An 18,470-nucleotide genomic window follows, 5' to 3' on the forward strand; every position below is an offset into this window, starting at 1 on the left:
TCAGATATTTCAGAAACATGTTAAGTGAACATTCTTGCTTATCTAAAAAACATTGCTAAAGTGAGTAATTTTGCTGTGGAAATATGCATTACGTGCCAAATTTGCTATCTTTGTTTTGGTTCTTTTAATCGGCTCATTGCCACTTTTGCAGCACCTATTTCAGCATTCTATTTCAGCACTTTGGGTTGCGATGTTTGAAATCCGCGTATTTCATTAATTCAGAAAGGCTTTCAACCTCTGAAATGAGAAGCAGATTTAGAGTTCCACATGAGGTTGATAATTAGCAAATAATTTAAATATTACTAATGTAAACATTAGGTGAGCAGGTTACATTGTAACCCCATGTCATAATACTTTACAAGACAAGATCTGCAGTGCTAAGCAATTTGGCTGTTTGCAGCTGATGAAACACAACAGAAATTTAAATACAGCCGTTCAGAAGCACAAAATATAGTGCACTTACTGCGCTCCAATGAAATAGTAAGGTTTATAATCTAAATAATACGTATTAAACCACTTTAACATTATTAAGTGTAGATGGGTCAGTGGCAGCGCCAGTGGGGGTTTGTGCATCAACACATGCACTCCATGGCTCATGGCGACCCGAGTTCGATTCCACCTCACGGCCCTTTGCTGATCTTTCTCCTCTCTCTGCTCCCAATGCTTTCCTGTCAATTTTTGCTTTTATTTAGAACACAATTTAAATCAGCCTTCATAGTCAGGCACACTCCTGTTGGTTCTCAATCTGGCAACCTGTGCTTGTGTGTGTTTTGATCCAGAAATGCAATACCTAGTTCAACCATTGGGTGTCAAATATACATACTGCACCTTAAAGGGCCATGACACCCCCCACTTTCGGTTAAAGTCTACTTCAGAATTTCTTCAAAAGATGCATGATTAATGGGCGTGGAGCTCCACGAGCATCGGGCAGGAGTGGGCGTGGCCAGCAGGGGAGAAGGGGAGCGAACAACTGTTGTTGTCAGTTAGCTCACAAAATGAGACACAAAGAGGAGACGCATGAGTTTATACTTTATAAAGTTAAAATGCAAAGAAATAAACAGTGATTTAATGCCCTGCTACATTTGTTATTCGTAATTTCATATACAGACAACCACAATTTATATCATTATAAAGATGTGTGTTCATGTAAACACTATAAATGAGGACTTCTCCCTCAATCCCCGTATCCAGCAGACTCAGTGCAGCAGGTCTCCTGACCTGTCTATTTTAACCCTTAACCCTACTGGTAATCTGGAGGATTTAGGCAAACACAGCAGCACGGCGATGTGTCTGAATGTGAATGAACTCCTGATAAAACACAGCGTCCGCATTCTCTAATTCTCGTGCTGCTCTCCCGACAAAAATGCTAGCAGCACGCACACAGCTTTGCTGTATGATCGGCCCTGACAAGATCGCGGGGGAAAACATGCAACAAACCCCGTGGATCATGGAAACAAACACATACGAGCCTTCATGACTGTGCCGTGGTTTCCGTGTCTCTCAGCTCGGGCTTGACACTGGCAGGTCTGGCAGGTCTCATGAATAATTAAGCAGCTGGCTCTTCTCTTGGGATAAGAAAACTCCGCTATGAATAATAATGAGAAACCGACGCGTCATCATTGCACTTGCAGTACAGCACTACGTCGCCGATTTTGATCCCGCCCCAAAAATCATTTTAAACCCGGAAGCTGAAATTAGCTGACAAAAGCTCAAAATTATCCAGTTTTCCCCACAATTAAAGCTGACAGGTGCTAACATTGACTTAACTGATGCTCAACACACACACATCTGTTAATATAAAAAAAAAAGTTCTCCGGGGTGTCCTGAACCTTTAAAGAGATCGATCATTCATTCATTCATTCATTCATTCATTCATTTTCTTTTCGGCTTAGTGCCTTTTATTAAATTGCTGTCGCCACAGTGGAATCAATCGCCAACTTATCCAGCAAATGTTTTATGCAGCGGATGCCCTTCCAGCCACAACTCATTACTGAAAAACATCCATACGCACTCATACATGGTAACATACTTAATTTTATCACACCCAATTCACCTGTATCACATGTCTTTGGATTTGTGGGGGAAACGGAGTACCCGGAGGAAACCCACGCAAACACGGGGAGAACATGCAAACTCCACTCAGAATGCCAACTGACCCAGCCGAGGTTCGAACCGGTGACCTTGCTGTGAGGCAAACGTGCTACCCACTGTGCCACTTCGTCGCCCTTTTAAATGATCATGTTGCCTAATAAATTAAGATAAAGTACAATAAATTACAAACAGACCGATTAAAAAGATTACTTTTTGTAAAAAATATTACTTTGTATTATTTAAAATAAGTATACTCATTTATAATATTGAATAGTTTTGTAATATTTAGCAATATTCAATAATTGTTTTATGTTTTTACAGAGATGGAAAATAAATTTTACATTATTACATTTATAAATCAATAGTAAATTAACATCATAGTTAGTAACTACTGCTGAAAATCCTATAGTTCAGCAAAAATCTAACTAATGTTAAGGTGAAATTTATATAAAGTTATTTAGATGTTAGTATCAGTATTGCTAGTTTTAAGAATATCTACAAGCTAGTGTGCTCCAAAACAGTGACAAAAAAAATCACATTTAGAAGATATAAACATTCAAAGCTTGTAGTTTGTCTGCCTAAATGGATCAACTTTTTTTTCATGTCAACTCACACTTCAGTTCTCATCAAATCTTGACCAATCAAATGCTCTCTATTACTATGTCCCGCTCCCTTCAAGATGCATTTTATGTGCTTTTTAATTCGATGTGATTGAGGGCCGTCACGGTGGCGCAGTGGGTAGCACGATCTCCTCACAGCAAGAAGGTTGCTGGTTCAAGCCTCGGCTGGGTCAGTTGGCATTTGTGTGTGGAGTTTGCATGTTCTCCCCATGTTTGCGTGAGTTTCCTCCGAGTGCTTGGATTTCCCCCAGTCTAAAGACATGCGCTATAGGTGAATTAGGTAAGCTTACATTTTTTGTAGTGTACTGTATGTGTCTTAATGTTTCCCATGCAGGGATTGTGTTGCAGCTGTAAGGGCATTCACTGCGTACAACATATACTGGATAAGTTGGTGGTTCATTCTGCTGTGGCAAACTCTAATTAATAAAGTGACTAAGCCGAAAAAAGAAAATTAATGAATGATGCGATTGAGCTCAACCACTCTCACTGGCAGAGCTGTGATGAAAAACAAAATGCTATTGGCTGTTTTTTTTTTTTTTTTTAAATGGGAGGAGCTACTCTGTCTCATACTTCATATTTTAATTGAGATTATTTCTAACATTAAATAAAAATGCTTCACGGGTCAATTAATATTTGAAATCTATTTTAATGCATTCGAAAACCCTCTACCTTTTTACACTTCTTAAGTTAATTAACTTGTTAGATTTATTTTGTCTACAGACATCAATGTTGTTATATGATCCCCATTCACATGTATCTAATATGTACACTCCAGGCCAGTAGTTGGCGATATTGCTTTATAAAGAAACATGTGCACCTGCAAACTGTTTACAAAAGTTTGCATCGTTAGGTCCTAATACGTAAAGAACACCCAAAACACATGAAAGGTTTTGGTGTAAACGGCATGAAAGTTGGAAATATCAGAGATTTTAAGGTGAGCTAAGCAAAGGTTTTCTTGATTTTGAAGTGATTGGGCAGAAACTCTTCAAATGCCCATGTTTTGTACAACACAGTCAGCCATCAGACTGCTGTATAACAACTGTATGTTGTTTAGTGTCCATTCAGTGAAGTCTACTATGAGAAAAGGTGAGGTGCCCTGAAATTGAACTCAGAGAAGACCATGGCCTCTTTTGACTGTGTGTTGAACCCAGCAAAAGTGCCCCAGGCATGTAGCACATGTTTCAAGGTTGTGTAGTAATGCTTTCGCTGTAATAATGCTCTGATTTAAAAAAAAGCAAAAATGTGTGTGCGTCTTAACAGCAACAGATCGTACAATGCTGGCAGAGCTTCAGCACAGCAAACATATGGAGAGCAGCGATTTGGCTCTCTTTAAGCAGCACAGCAGATGACTGATTAGATGACTTGATTCCTCCAATTATTTACATTTGAGGGAAACCTTTAGCGGGCACATTTGAGCTTGTTTGGGGTGTAATAAAAGTGGCCTGAAGTAAAGGAAAAGTTATGTGATTAGTTTAGCGCTGGTCACTGCAGCAATAAACCTGCATGTTCACTAGAGACAGTTGTGTGGTCAAATTAACATAATTTTCTTGGTAAAAAAAATAAATAAAAAATACTTGCATAATCATATGCTTTGATATGACTCCGAGCTTACAATCAGTGAGCATGTCAATTATTAATCCTGAGTGATGTATGAAGCCAAGTGACCCATAATTAGGATCATAAATTGAGACGCATGAACACTGGGCTTTTTGGTGTTGTACTTTCAGAATGTTTTTAATGAACTTTTAGAAAAAGAATGTGTATGTTCTAAAATGAATGTTGTTTTAAAAAGGAACTAGATACATAATGCATCTGTGCAATTTATGAAAAGGATCATTGATTTATGTTTACCTCAGACTTTTTTTTTTTTTATTGATTGAAAATTCCATATTTAAACCCTAACAAAAATTGGAATTTACTGAAATTATTTATCTGGGTGTTAATCCCTGGATCTATCTATTTTGCATGTAATTTTATTTATTTAATTTTTTCCAGAGTTTAAATTATCCTGACGAGTGCTGGTTGTCAGAATAAAATGGGCAGTTGACAAATTAATTAGATAAAGTTGCTGTTTCAGTGATCAGAAGAAATATATCTACACTATATCTTTTGTTATATTAAAATGTTATTTTAAAAGTGCATAGATTAAATGTTGATTTCTTTTCATTGCTCATAACTAATTCTCTTTAGAAATATTACATTTTAAAATTCATTTACTTATTTTATTTATTTATGGCGGGAATATTGTGCTCCATATTGTCAAGATCACACTTGGGACACACTTGCTGAAGCTGTGGATTAAAGGTAATAATGTTGAAAAAATATTCATTTTCTTTAACATTGTGATTAGTTTTTTTAAGAAGAGCTATATGTATTTATTTAGATTTCCCTCTATATGTTTTATTGACTTTTAAAATGCCAAACAACATTAACTTGCATTGTAAGAATTACCAAGGCCATGGTTTCAGTTAAAAATCTTCTGTAATGTTCTACTGAACAAAAACACTCACATAGTTTACATCTTGCATGGCCTTGCATGGAAATACTGACAAATTTTTCATTTTTGTTTTAACAGTTCTTTCAGTTTTAATTATTTATTTGTTTATTTATTTATTTATTTGTTTGTTTGTTTATTGTTGCTTTTTTCTGTTTTTGATTTCACCTACAGTAACATTACAATCTTTTTATTTACTTTTACGTTTCATTGCAATTCTCAATTTTCAATTTTAGTAGACTGTAAAGTTGGGGGTAAAGTTAGTTTAAGCTGACATGTAATTGACAAGTTTCTTACAGTCATGGTATGCCCCGACCAGTCTAGGGTTGATAGGGACCAAAACAAAATATAATTAAAATATAGAAATAATAAAGTAAAGGGTTTTTTCCTTCTCTTGTCCCAGCTCACAATAACCACAACAGTTTTTTTCAACAAGAAATAGCACTGTTTATTTTCCAAAGAAAGTTCTCTTAAGAGGTCATGATTTTGCCAAGTCCAATCCTGAATTAACATCTATGTTAATTGTTGAACATTATTTTGGTTTGAAAATGTAATCCATAACTACAGCTGCACGATTAATCAAAAGATCGCAATCTTGATTCGACCCCCTAGACCAGTGGATCTCAAACTTTTTTCATCAAGTACCACCTCAGAAAAAAATTGTCTCTCCAAGTACCACCAAAATGAGCTGTATTGAAATACAGTAGCGTGCACAGTTAAAAAAACGTGGCAGATTACCTCAGAAATATAGGCTATGTCATATATGGCATATAATATACATAATTTTTGATAAATTTTGAAATATATATAGCATGTACATGACATATTTCATTCCTTCGCGTACCACTAGAAGGAAGCCTGCATACCACTAGTGGTACACGTACCACAGTTTGAGAACCACTGCCCTAGACGATCTTAATCCAGCATTTCTACGATTCTGCCAATCATATTTTCATGTTCAGGAGAGAAGCAAAGGCAGCTGCCCGAGTCTTTTCATTGTTTCACATACGTTGCTCAGCGACATGGATGCCCCCAAATGATGTTAAAAGTCTTTATAAGGTACAATTCACCTAAAAATGTCATTTTTGTTTTCATATAATGCTGTATTCACTGCCGCGAAATCACGCGTGTTGTGAGCTGCTGACCGTGAGCTGTTACCACAGAGAGGGCAGGCGCGCTCGCCCCCTAATGATAGACGCACGCGCGTCTACTTTAGTGAACAGAACCTGCATAGCCTGTGAGTAACAGGTAATGAAGTTGTAAATAGTATTCAGTTTGTGGCACAGATCAATCGTTTGAGTGCCGTGCGCGATGTACGAAAAGCACTTAGCAGTGAAAATAAAGCCAAAAGCGTGCACATCATTTAAATCATATCGCGTTTTAGAGTTATGATTGGGACATGCATTTGATGTTTTTTCTTTTATAGCGAACACAGTTGTGCATAAAAATAAATATTTAGTGTCAGTATAATTACTCGAGCCTTTGTAATGTTGATTTTACCAGTGAACAAAATGGTCTTATAATGTTGTCAATGACAGATTGCAAGCATAGGCCTATATCTCAAACACAAACATAATTCAACATCAGAATTATTATAAGTAGAATAGAATTACTTATATAAAAAAAGGAGACCTACACATAATATTATTATTGTTTTAACATATGTTTGAGAAAAAAACAATAATAATTGCCGACTCATAATAACCTTTATTTTACATCTACAGAATCGTGAGAAAATTGTGATCTTTATTTTAAGGAAAAAAAAAGTTGCGATTCCCATTTTAGCCAGATTCGTGCAGCTCTATCCATAACTATACCCTACCACTGAACCCAACCATAAGTGTAAATTATTCCCCAAAACAGAGGGGAATAATAGTTGGATAACAATCATGTAGAAGGGCATAAACCTAATCGTAAGCCTATTTAACATAATCGATGATAATAATAATAATAATAATAATAATAATAATAATAATAATTCCTTACATTTATATAGCACTTTTCTGGGCACTCAAAGTGCTTTACACAATGGGGGGAATCTCCTCTTCCACCACCAGTGTGCAGCATCCACCTGGATGACGCGACGGCAGCCATTTTGCGCCAGACCGCACAGCACACACCAGCTGATTGGTGGAGAGGAGACAGAGATGAAGCCAATTGGAATATGGGGATGGTTAGGAGGCCATGAGGGACAGAGGCCAGTGGGCAGATTTGGCCAGAATGCCGAGGTAACCCCCACTCTTTTTCGAAGGACATCCTGGGATTTTTAACGACCACAGAGAGTTAGGACCCGAAAGACTGTAAACTTATCTAGGCATGGGCTAGTATATAATTCATCACATGGTACTGCCACTGTATTGAGATTACTGCTGTAAAATATATTCTTTTTAAATGGTAAAAAAAAAAAAAAAAACTTTTTCCCCTTTAACACAATATATATTTTATTTTGAGAAGCATTTAAAATATTTTGGAACAGTGAACATATCAGACTAAATCATTTGAAAAAATCATTGACTTCTGCTTTCTTCATTTGTCTTAAAAACACGGATTTCTTTACAATTTAAAATGGGATCTTTAGATATATTTCCTGCTGGAGATACTGTTGTCCTAGAACAAAAAATCCCTTCAATTTGATTGGCTAATTGGAATGTTATTCCAGGATCAACATAGATGTCCAGGAACATGTCCTACTTGGTGAAATCAGGTTAGGGCAGTTGATGTCGTCTAATATTCTAATGAGAATTAGTCGGCATATAGTTGCATAGTCAACAAAATGCGCAATAGGGAACATCAAAATAAAGTGGTACCATGTTCATTTGATACATGGAGGAACAAAGCAGAGTTAAATGTGATAGCAGGAATCAATTACGTTTTGGTCCAAACAGCTGAGGTCACCCTTTTACTGCACACATCTGTGAGCATATGAGGCCGAATACACGGGCGATGGAAGGAGGAGCTCTTAAACCTGAAATCCAGCCATTGGCCATTTTGTTTCTGGTGTATTATCAAATTACAGCCTGTCTGAGAGCACACTATAGACAGCTGCTGCAGCCTTGCAAAGCAAAAGGATACTAGCCAGCCCATCATCAAGCACTGTGCAGAAGGAAAGGCACATGGTTTGCTGACTAGGGAACAGTCAGGTGGCCAAACAGGGTTGGCTCAGGAAAGCACAACCAAAAAAAAAAAAAAAAATTTCCCCGAAAATGTTTTCCAAACCTTGATTAATGGGATGGCTGGTGTGTAAATGCTTTCTCGCATCCCAGATGGGGAAAAAGCTCCAAGGTTGTTTTCCTCTCAATGGAGGCAGTCTGTTCTAAAGCAGCATGTTCTGTCTGAAGTAAATGGGATGTTGAGAAGGGCGCTCGGGGCTGAAGCATAGGACATGATCAGCTTTTCCAGAGAGCCTGCATATCTGAGCTATCCCGAGGACTGTCAGAGAGATCAGTGAAGTCAGGGTGACATTTGCTGGAAATAACATTTTCTGGAGTGTCATCCAAAAAGACTGCATCAGTGAGAGCCGGGCATATACAGGAACAGAGTCGTGAGAACACTAGTCTCATATTGCTGGAATATCGTTACATTAACGAGAAAATAAGGTCTCTTTTTCTGCCTTTGTGAACAATCTTATCAAGTGCATAAGAATACTAGAGAAAAAGAGGATCACAGTGTAACACAGTCTTCCCTATGGGATCTTGATCCAGATCGTTTTTGATTCAGCAGAATTATGACATGTTCATAGGTAGCATTTTTGAAGTCCACTGCATTGCTATTATTATTTTTTTTTACAATTATGTGCTGGATCGACACATTTACATCAGAATGCTTTGTTTGTAGCTTATGTTTATAAACAAATAAATTTTCACTCCCAAATTTTTGTGCATTAGCTACAAATGTTTCCATTGTATGTTGTAGTGGTTTAACAAAACACAATGGTCTTTTAATAAATATAATAAAACATAATGGTCTTTTAGTCACAGATCAGACCTTTTTTCGGATCAACCAAAAAGCGGAGTAGACAAAGCTTTCAATTTATTACAAAACTAGTACTGCAAGAAACTTTTAGTTTTAACAAACAGAACTTGTAACCTGTAATTTTATTAAAAATAAAATGAGGAAATAATCAACTGAATAAATATCAATAGTAAAATATTCAGTACTGTGAAAAATTCAGTTACCATGGTTTTCGCTACATTCATTCTTCCATAGCAGGGCACCACACCAAAATTCATCCCGCCATGGCGACATCATTCAAAACTTCTCATTCAAAACTTTCAGTTGTGTGTTTTTTTTTTTTTTTTAAATAGTGGGTTATAATCGTACCAAAGCGTAAATTATAACAGTGCAAACTTTTCTGTAATCGTAGTAGTTTATTAGTTGTTTATTCCTTTAAGGTGACATACTGACTGACTGACTGACTGACAGACAAAGGTACGTGAGGCTAGCAAACATGGCGTAGCTTTCAGTTAAGATAAACAGTTTCTAAATGATACTTTATAGAAAAAGTCTATGGCTCTGCATACAATGACATTATCTTGCTGGAGTTTATAGCCATTTCACTTTACTTCAGGAAGCATTAATGCCACTCTGTAGGTCTATTGGAGACATTCATAATTATTCTAAGCAAATCTAATAAATGTTTGAGACATTGTTACATAAATGCACTAAATTGCACTTTAGCTGTGTTTATTTGTGAGAGCACAAGAAAATCTGCGCTTGAGCCATGTATATTAAGGGTGTGTGCAACAAGTTTTATGAATGAACAGAGGAAATTGGCGCACAAGCCAAGAGATTCGCATGCTCGGATTACATTGCTAGACGTGTCATTTTTGAAGAATTATTCAGTGGCATATTTTTATGGCTGATTGTAGCCGCCTATTTTTTAAAAAATGTAATTGCTGCCTACAGCTTTCATTTTTTTTCCTCAAGTTAAATGCATATGACAATGATTTTTATCTGTACCATAAACATCATAGGTGTTACCTAAACTATAAACTTATCATAGTACATCTGGATTATTTCAATGTTTGTAACTTCACAACTAACTCGAATAGACTAATTTGTTTTCTTGATTTTTGCGTTTTCAGATTTGAGTGCAGCGATTGGAAGAATTAATAAACATACGCAAATCACAATCATTTATAACTTATATTGTGTAGTTGTTGAGATGCCGATCTTTCACTGATTAGTCTTGCAGCTTACACTGAATGCATTGATGCAGGCTAAACAAGTCGTGACAGAAAACACCTTTAATAAAACTCACTACAACTACTTCTGTCATCAATAAATTTTACAGGAATGCTGTCATACATGTGATTTGAATGATGCGAGAGGCAATCTGTCTGTGATTGTTACAAATTTGTGATTAATCTACCAGTAAAATATAGTGAAGAGTTTAGGTGCAAAAACCTCTAAGTGCCGTCTGAAAAGTTCATTTAAAATGAGCATTTTTCTCAGACAGTCTGCAAAGAATATGATGTTTTCATTGCGTTTAAAGTAAATTAACGCAAATTTTAGAGGAAAATTTCAGACAGCACTTAGAGGCTTTGTCTCTAAACTCTTCATGTATTAGTCCGTAGGTCTTGTGTGATCCATACGAATCATGGATTACCTGTGATCCGTTACACCCCTAGTTACAAATTTATATAAAAAAAATATAAGGTCTACCTAAAAGTAATTATTATCTGTCATACTTTTATTTTTATACAAAAATAATGCAACTTTCGACGAGACATTTACATCACAATAATATGACAAATTCTCTTCTCAGTCCTGTGTTCAATTCTCATTGTTTGCTTTTATTCCTTTGTATTCTGCTTTATTAATATGGTTAGGACAACAAACATTGTGCAGCTGTGTCCTTATCTTCTTCTTTTTTATCTCCAAATCGTTTAAATCTTTTTCTTGCTTTGTTATGCAGTACTTAAAAAAAGAATTGCTTCTCCTTTTTTGACTCTGTCTTAATCTGTAAACAGTGTTTACTGCAATATTTTTCACTGGAATTCATTCATTCATTCATTTTCTTTTCGGCTTAGTCCCTTTATTAATCAGGGGTCACCACTGTGGAATGAACCACCAACTTATCCAGCATATGTTTTACACGGTGGATGCCCTTCCAGCCGCAACCCATTACTTGGAAACACCCATACTTGGAAACCGAAGCACCCGGAGGTAGGGCTGTGCAATTAATCGTAATTCAGTTTCGATTTAGAACTACTACAATTTAGATTTAGATTTTTGATTCTAATGATTATAAAAAAATATATATAATCAAGACAACAGGGTTATTGCATTATATACCACCCCATTTAAAGTACACATTTGTTGCTCTGCAAAGCTCAGTTTCACGTGAAAATCACTAGAAGCATGTACTCTAATATAACTTTTGCAGCACAGGATACACATCATTTGTTCATGTACATTCGAATCATTCATTCATGTTTTAAAAGCGTGAAGGAGATCGCATGCTGTTGTGTGTGTGCACCCAGCCTCAGAGATGAGCAGAGCTCACACATCTAAAGTCATTTTAATGTGAGCGCTTTAATGGTCAAATACATGCTAATTTGTGTCAACACGGGGTTCAGTGATTATACATATCACCTTCATTTAAATAATAAACGAGATGAGATTCAAAAGACATACACAAGTAAAACAATAAATCACAACCGTACTTTTAAAGTGACAGTGCGTGATATTCCTGCTGCTGACTGTTTTTATCATTAAAGGAAAAATCGTTTCATATTTTGATTCTATTGTATTTATTTCCCTTATTCACAAGGAGGAGAATAACTGTATATACAGTTAAAGGTAGAATTATTAGCCCTCCTGAATCATTAGCAGCCCTTTATATTTTCCCCCCAATTTTTGTTTAACGGAAAGATTATTCCAACCCATTTCTAAACATCATAGTTTTAGTAACCCATTTCTAATAACTGATTTATTTAATCTTTGTTATGATGACAGTAAATAATATTTAACTAGATCTTTTACAAGATACAGGATTCAGCTTAAAGTCACTTAATTAGGTGAAAATGGCAAATTAGAGCAAATTAGGGTAATTAGGCAAGTCTTTGTATAAGGATGGCTTGTTCTAAAGACTATCAAAAAATATCGCTTACAGGGGCTAATAATTTTGACCTTAAAGTGGTTGAAAAATTTTTTAAACCTGATTTTATTCTAACCACATTAAAACAAACAAGACTTTCTCCAGACCAAAAAATATATCTTTTTTCAGAAATACTGTGAAAAATTCCTCTGTTAAACATCATTTGGGAAATATTTATTGAAAATAAAAAATCTTGACTTCATCAGTATGTTGTTTTGAACAAACGCGATTACAATTATGACCAAAATAATCGTGATTATGATTGAGCAGCCCTACGTGGAAACGTTAAACATTTGTAGCTTTGAATGGTTATATCTAAAACATCCAAGCTTTCCATTCAAGCTTTTAGGGTTCACATTATGCTATAGTTGTTGCAGCCCTCGTACTTTATAATTTCCCCATTCCACTGCATTAATTCACTGCACTGCTTCTCAGTTGTTTTTCTATATATTTTTTTTACCAAAATATTTTTGACCAATCATGTAAAGCACAAGAGTTTTACTGCCACAGTGACTACATATACATGTGCATCTCTAATCCAATTATTTTCCCTAAACTGAATAAGACAATAATATGATTAAGGTGTTTACATGAGTTACTTTTTGAATGTTCCTTTCTTTATCCTGTCTTTACATGTTATAGGACATAATTTGATTAATGTCACCACGCCATCCATGTGTCCTCCAGAGTTTCATTTATATCAGGTGTTCTATTATTAATCTGTAAACTTTGGCACATTTACTTTCATTCAGGAAAATTTAATGTATGCCATTCCGTGACAAACTAGATATTGGATGCGAACATGAACTGCTAGAAGAGTGTAGTTTTAATGGATTTTGGTACCACATATAGCATGGGAAAATAACTCAGCATTTCATGATGCAGGCGTTTGTAGTCCTTCACTTACTCTGTAGGTGCAGAGAATACTCCGTGTGTGCATAGACTACCTTGTCACAAAATGTGGCAAAAATCCTATGTAATGATAATAGTTTGACTGAGGTGTTTACAAGTCTATAATAATTTGACTGAGGTGTTTACAAGTCTATACTGCACTTCAATAATGTGACTATAATAGGCATACTCCAGAGTTTGATTTCTGTTTAGTTTAATTATGACTTAAATTGGATTAAGGTCATCAATAATCGCTGTTAACATGTTAGACTCTAATCAGAGTAATGTCTTAATCACATTAAAATCAGGATATTGGTGTCCATGTAAACGTATTCTGTGTCGCAATTCAGCGAGTAATTGAGCGAGTCATGTTGTGATTTTTGTCCAAAGTAATACTATAGCAACCATTGTTTCGAGAGTTAATTCAACTGAATGTGGTTACCAACTTCATAAATACTAAATAAGTAAATACCTTTTACATGGCCATAGATGTTGTGCAAGTATTGGTAACATTTTCTAACAATGTATATTTTAAGATAGATGTTCCTACTGCATGCTGTGATCTGTGAGTTGTCAGATTTTTAAGCATGTTTCATGCTGACAGGATTTGAAAATATCAAAGACTAGAATACAGAATGGTCAGAAAAAGCTGGAAAAGCCAGTAGGAGATGTGCTGCTGCCAGTTCACCTTCAAGAGAACAGGTGTGTGAGCAGTGTCAAATTCTTATCCGTCTCTCTGATTTTCTGATTGATGGTCTAGTTTCCTGCAAACACACGTGAATGTGAAGGAGAGGGGCTTGAGCAACTGCCAAGCAGAGGAAAAACAGCCACATATTTTTGCTTAACAAGTGTTTTTAAAGGTAAAATTTTGTAAATGAAGAAGCAGATCCAGCAGCTAATCTGAATTTGAGCGAAGTGTGCATTTTGAGCAGTGCTTGGTAATTGTCAGGCTACTCGCGTTTGCATGCGTTGAATACCAACGGGTGTTTTGAGCAGCTGTGTTGATACTCGCCACTCTGATTTTGTAATGTGTGTGTAAAGGGTGTCTTGAATGTGATTATAGCGTTCTCTGTTAATTAGAGGAAACCTATGCATTTAGATTCTTCTCCTATATTCATGTCTAACTGTATTTGAAAGACCTCCAGGTAGTTGTCATGCATATCTAGCCATGGTTCCGAATCAGTTGATAGGCTAACTATATAAAGAAACAAACTCTCTGGGCACTTTTAGTGCAATTAAACCGCAATTAACATCTAGAGTGGTGATTGATTGGGAGACCACACAGTACAACAGGCAGCAAAGTAATCCAATGGCCTGATAGCTATTAAACCTATTTCAGAAATTACTGGGATGTAAGTGCTATGGGAATGAAGGAACAAAAGGAAATTTATCTGTCAATTAGTAAACAGCTTAGGTCAATGTGACCTTAATGTTTTTTTTTTCTTTTTTTTTTGTTTAGTTTGAAAATGGTCAACTATCTAGCAGCATTTAATGGCTTATTACTTTTGACAAGATGGCACTGTTAACCAGTGTGTTATGAAACTAAAATGCACTTAGTTTATTGTCTAACTAATTTAACTAATTTACACTTAGTTTATTGTCTGTATGTTTATTCATCGCAGAGTTCTAGCTTAAAATATAGTTTGTCAATATGCTAATTTGTTGTTGTTGTGTTAAATGGGAACAGTTTTATCTATTCAAACTAAATTCAGAACTTTCCGGAATTCAGAATATGTAGTAAAGTTCAGACCAAGGGTTTAGGAGGAGTGTCAAAATTGTTTTGGCAAAATGTTTTTTTTTTGTTTTTTTCTTTTTGCAAGAAATCAGTCAACGGTGACTTGTATAATAATAATGATAATAATAAGTAGAAATAATCTTTAGAAAAATATGATGCTGACCTGACGCCTACTACTTAGTAGGTACTGCATTTGAATTTAAACGTACTACTTAGTCGTTAGCAAAATACGTTCTATACAGTATGAATGTGAAAAGTATGATTGGAATTCGGACATATTACATCCACGATTTTGTCATGGTCACGTGACCTACCTGCATTTTAAATTCTATGAATCGGACATACTACTCAGCTCTCTTACTGATTTTAGCATACTGTATAGTATGGAAGTATGCGGCTTCGGACGCAACCATGTACAAGTTTTATAATGATGCATCTAGGGCTGGGCAATAAAATCAATATCAGTATTTATTGACCGAACACTATTGTCAGTATTGATAAAAAAAAAAAAGTTCTGTATATATTTGCTTTAATTTTATTAAAATGGGACTGCTGAGCGTGCGCCTTGGAAGCAATGCCAATAAGCTTGTCAGTTTGTCATTTCTAATGGAAGTTGGTGCACGACAAGCACATGGGAGCAACATGCACATGATGTGTGCATTTTGCAGGTATACCTAGATTCATGTAAGTTAAACTAACCAATCTGCTTCACACTTTGTGTGGAATATAAACATTTAAGTAATAACAGTAGACTTATTACCTCAGACAAACACAGCACCCACAAACACTGCAGTTCTTTTTACTTTTCTCCATAAAATTGCATTGGAGTGGCTGCAATTGTTTGTTAGTCATCCTCTGGGATAAACAGTTGGCTACTTATGAGAGACACCATAGAAAATGGTGAAGGAAAGCACGCGTTTATGCTTGTCACTTCAGGCCAGAATAACAACACACTTGAAAATGAGTGCTGTATAGCTGCAGTGAGGATATTGTAAATAAAAAAGGATGTCGCAAGAGTGGCTTTTTGGTTTCTTTTCTTGTGCATCCCAGCCACTAGCTCCCCATCTGAAAGATTTTTTAGCATAGTGTGTAATGTAGTTATTCAACTTCACCATTTGTAATGTTGCAGTATGTACTTTAAATGATGGTTCATTCCTTTACTTGAAAGCTCAGATTAGATTATCATAATTTGTTTTATTTACAGAGTTTGAGGTTTACTATATCATTCTTATTCACGCCTTAGAGTTTTTGATCTACCTTTACCATTGCACACACTTTGTAAGATTTTATTTATCAAGTCTCTTTAACACTTTTATTTACATTATAAAAAGATCAGATATTTTGTTTAAATATTTTAGTTTTTTACTGTTCAAACTATTTGCTTGAGTAATGAAGAAAAATTCTAATATTCCTAAATGTGTTAAAAATATTCAATAATTATCAATATCGAGTGATAAGATACATATTGTGATAATTTATTTATTTATTTTTTTGCAATATTGCCCAGCCCTAGAAACATCAACATGTTTGTAAAATATAGCATATTATGGAAAATGACAAATGGCCTAAATAGGAACACTGGATATCATTTGACTTGTTGCATTTAAAATAGCTGGAAAAAACGTTTACTTTTTGGCCAAATTCTTCAGTAATAAAAGCAGAAATAGCCATTCTTATGTTACTTGAGTCACTGTGTTAAAACCCCAGGCCATTGTTAGCATAACTGTGTATAATGGTCTGTATTTGCTAAACAGCTATGGAAATTTATGCTCATATTTATTTTGGTGAGTATTTGTTATTCAAGCATTATTTGAGAGGTTTAACTTATCAATTTATTCTCTTTAAAGCATATCTGGTGCTTGCCGTCTATAATAACTGAAACTGGAAATGTATTTGACAGGACTGAGTTCTGCAAATTGTTAGATTTATTGTTTACAAATCAGGAATGTTGAGATGGTTAATGTCTTTTTAAAATATAGGCCTATCAGTGTAGAAGTAAAAGAATTTAACAAGGTAGTGAACATAAGAGATATAAGTTTAGAGTTAAAGCAGGATTTTATTTAGGTTTCGTATAAAAAATCCGTTTATGAACTGAATGCTTATTGATCCAAAACTCAGAGAGTGCTTAGAGACTTGATTGTCCAACCCATAGTTATTGAAGACGTCATTGACTATGCTACAGTTCAGTGAAGATTGACTAATCTTTGAACTCTGCTGTTCTGTGCATGCATCTGAATCCCTGATGATGCAGTAATGAAGAACAAGCATATGGAGCTCATCTGGCCAAGCTGAACTTTAGCTGTTTCATTAGCTTCGTTTCTATTAATAAACCTGTGGGTGAGAAATAAGACATTTCATATTCACTCAATATTACTTTTAATAACTCTCAATTAAGTGCAACATTTAGTATTATTAGCAGTATAATGGTACAGAATTTTATGTAAATTGTTGCCTTTATTTGATCAAACCAGTCAAAAATCAAAATTACAAAAAAAAAAAAATGGATGGATGAGCACAAGTAAAATAAATAGAGCATGCTACAAATTAGATGGATAAATTTAGTCGGACAATGCAATTCAGGTATTTCAGAGTGCTATAATATTGATGTTTACTTAATTTAAATAAATTGAAATGCATTTAATAATGCAACAAATTATCTAAGGCCCTATGAAGCAAGTTACAATTTTAAACCAAAACTTGTAGTTTAGTGTAGCTTACATGATTCATACTCTCTATTCTATATCTCTTAGAGCCAAAGGCTAGTTTTGTGTAAATTTCAGCCATAGTCATTAAACATAACACTTCTAAACTTATATGGATAATAATGTTTCAGAAATACTTTACCAATGGAGGTCAAAACAAGCCACAGTAAATGTGAGGATTTCTTAAATACCATGCATATCAGCCTGTTTTCCTTTAATTATACTTTTTCAATGATTTGTTCTGTTGACCTTGCGTCAACACTCCAGATCTGGTGTTGAAAGCATGTGCTGCACTAATGACTAGCATAGCTGTGGCAGAAATGGCATTCTTGCTGCCACTACTGTTGTTTTGTGAGGTAATTTGCAGATGCGAACATCCAGTGTGTCTCTCATGACCACGGCAGCCTTCTAATCAAATAAACAGCAGAGAGGTTGAAAGGGTGTGCTGCGGTATTGGAGCAAAGAAACTGCTCCATTTCAGCTCGGCGGTAGACCGATGGCTGTGAATCAAATAGCAGGATAAACTTTTGATATGGTAAAAGCTCATACAACTTCAGCATTAAGCCATATCCAGCTGTGATGCTCCTGTCATTACTATTTACTCACACTTGTTCCAAACATGTTACTTTCTGTGTGGAAAAAGAAGTTATACTGAAAATTTTTCCTGTACCTAAATGGAAAAATGCATCATGAATGTACTTTATTTCTACCATTTACTCTATCATTTTAAATAAACAATTAATAAATTAACACTTGCTTATTATCCATTAAATAAATATCAGTCACTAACACAAACATTTTTTTTTATTAATTAAATAAATCTTATACAAATAGC

The 18,470-nt window shown here is 35.2% G+C and overlaps 1 long non-coding RNA gene across 1 annotated transcript in view; it reads left to right on the forward strand.

Moving 5' to 3' along the window:
* The first annotated feature begins 4,949 nt into the window (after positions 1-4,949).
* Positions 4,950-18,470, forward strand: part of LOC147842039 (uncharacterized) — a 113,767-nt gene continuing 100,246 nt past the window's right edge. Inside the window, exon 1 of the long non-coding RNA XR_015501000.1 lies at positions 4,950-5,015. This is a non-coding gene — a long non-coding RNA (uncharacterized LOC147842039). The remainder of the gene's footprint in view (positions 5,016-18,470) is intronic.

This window comes from Danio rerio, chromosome 10 (genome assembly GCF_052040795.2).
Source record: "Danio rerio strain M-AB ecotype USA chromosome 10, GRCz13ab, whole genome shotgun sequence".
Classification (NCBI taxonomy): Eukaryota; Metazoa; Chordata; class Actinopteri; order Cypriniformes; family Danionidae; genus Danio; species Danio rerio.